At 43.8% G+C, this 2,500-nt stretch overlaps 1 protein-coding gene across 1 annotated transcript in view; it reads left to right on the top strand.

Annotated features, from left to right (window-relative positions):
* LOC125047292 (arylsulfatase B-like) overlaps nucleotides 1-2,500 on the top strand; it is a 9,150-nt gene that overhangs the window by 4,461 nt on the left and 2,189 nt on the right. The gene's annotated exons all lie outside the window — the stretch shown is intronic.

The following is a 2,500-nucleotide window of genomic DNA, read 5'->3' as shown; positions in this document are numbered from 1 at the left end:
TTTTGGGAGCTCTCTGGTAAATGAGATATCATTTGGTATGGAATATCGTCACTTCCTGGGGCAGTCTTACGGCAAAGCAGAGCCCATCTCCTTGAGCAAAAATGGGAAGTTATATGGAAGTTCTGCTGCATTCCTACTGAAGAATGACACTGGGTGTCGTTCCTGTTCAGCCTGAGGAGTGGAGAATCCGGCAGTGTAAGATGCTCCAGAGGAGATCTGTCATTGATTTAACTAGCTCATTTGCAACATCTTAAGTATTTTTGAGGATTGTGCCATCTATCTTCAGAGCAGGTGATGACATGGATGTGCTCTTTCTAGCGATCTTACGTACCTTGTTCCATACCCAGAGACATACTGTCCCCATGATGTTCGTCTAGCCTTCTTTAGAATTCGCCTGGCTTTGACTTGGGGCTTTTTATAATGGATCAAGGGGTGTCATTTCAACTGCCTTAATGCAGCTTTTATTGCTCTTACATCCTGTTGGCATTCATCAGACTACCATGGTATTGGAAGTCAATGGTACTGTCCACTACTTTTGGGAATGGATGTTTCTACTGCAAGGTGAATTTGTAATGTGAAGTGATTAACAGCATCTTGAACACACTGATAATCATTCACAGATCCTTGCAATACTGCAGTTAATTTTAAAAGATTCCAATCCACATGTTCAAGTCACCATGTCTGCACGCCATTGGCTGGAATACCAATCACCTCCTCCAAAAGTATTGTGAAGTGGTCGCTTCCATGTAAGTCTTCCATGACCTGCCAAGTGAATCTCAACTGTGAATCAGGTGAACCAATTGACAGGTCAATATTGGAGAATGTCCCAGTCTGAATGTGTGGGTGTGTTATTGTTTAGTAAAACTGCATCTCCTCTTGAGAACAAGGACTCCAAGGCCCTTCCTCAAGTGTTGCACAAAGTGTCTCCCCAGAGGTAATGCCGACCATTGAAATCTCCCAAGAGTAGAAATTGATGAGGCAACTGTCCAAATAGATCTTCCAAATCATCTGTGTAGAGATTATGTGAGGAAGGTAGATGGGTGCAACAATGTAAGGTCGTGTTAAGCCTATTCTCACAGCCTTGACCTGCAGTGTCGTCTGCAGGTGGATGACCTGGAAGGGAATATCCTGACATAACATCACTGCTACTCCTTCATGAGGTCCATTATCAAAGGTTCCATAATGGGCTTGACCTTGGAAACCTCTCAGGGAAATCAGACGATTTTCCCTGACCATAATTTCTTGTAAGCATTCACAAACTGGGTTACATGAAACTATGAGATGTGATAGTTCTTCCCATTTTGCATAAATTCCCTGACAGTTCCACTGGATTAGGTTATCCAGTTCTTCAGGTTGACATACTACGTCTTTATAAGATGTTTGGCAGCACCTGTGGTTAAGGCCCACCCCACACCTTTCCAGCATCTTGGGAGTACCTTTTGATGGGTTTACTAGTCCAACTAGTTTCAACTGGCTTCTTTTTGGACAGGCTCAGGATTTCTTTGCCTGGGCAAAGGATGGACCTAAGCCTTTGGTTCAGGAGCATTCTGTTTAGCAACAGAGGTCCCTGTGGATGTGGTGAAAGCAAGGGCTGTCGCTGTTGAGTTCCTTCATGATGTCTTCAAAGACCCCACTCTAGGAGGAGTCTTTTGAATAGGCTTAGGATTCCTCTTCCCAGGCAAAGGGCATACCGGGTACCTTTGCTTCAGGGGCATTCCAGCTAACAGCAGAGGCCCCTGTGAATGTGGTTGCAGCTGGAGCTGTCACCGTCGAGGCCTCTGGAGCCTTAACTGATGGCTCCAAAGACCTTACTTTGGCAGAAGTCTCCTAGATTGACCACTACTCTGTTCCTGGAGGAACAACTCACCAACGGCAGTTTCAGCATTTGAGGACTGAGGGTTAAAGGTAGTATATGAGGTTAAGGGATGACATGAAGGAGGATGGGCTAGAACCGAGGTAAAGGACTTACCCGGTTGTGCAAAGTAAATGGGCGCATTGTTTTGTTTCTGCAAAACAAATTTTCTCCTTGCTTCTTATTACCAATACTTCTTTTTCAAATGAATCTTTTACATTGCTTTAAAGAAGCTTCTTTGCAGTGGTAACAGGATATTAGACCTGGACAGTTGTCATATCCTTGATGACCTGTTGTACCACACTTTACACACACTCTTGGTTGTCCCTTTTCCTTATAACGACAAGAGTTGGCTCCATGCACATAACCCTGGTATTGGAAGCATCGCATAGGGTTTGGCACATATGGCTTATCTTGAGGTGGTACCATGACTTCACTGATTCAGGAAGGACTAACAATTCAAAAGATAGAAGGAGAGCTGGTGCTGACTGTTCCAAACCATCATCTTTCTTCTTAAAACATTTTACTGATACAACATTAAAGTTCTTTAGTTCTAACAGTTTCTCCTCAGAATGCCTCATCAGGTCTTGGGAAAAAAACAATTCCCTTACACTGATTGAGGATCACGTTGACATGCCTCAGCTGTCT

Source organism: Penaeus chinensis, chromosome 40 (genome assembly GCF_019202785.1).
Source record: "Penaeus chinensis breed Huanghai No. 1 chromosome 40, ASM1920278v2, whole genome shotgun sequence".
In the NCBI taxonomy this organism is placed as follows: domain Eukaryota; kingdom Metazoa; phylum Arthropoda; class Malacostraca; order Decapoda; family Penaeidae; genus Penaeus; species Penaeus chinensis.
Note: the sequence above shows the minus strand (reverse complement) of the source record. Positions and strands in the feature narration are given on the sequence as shown.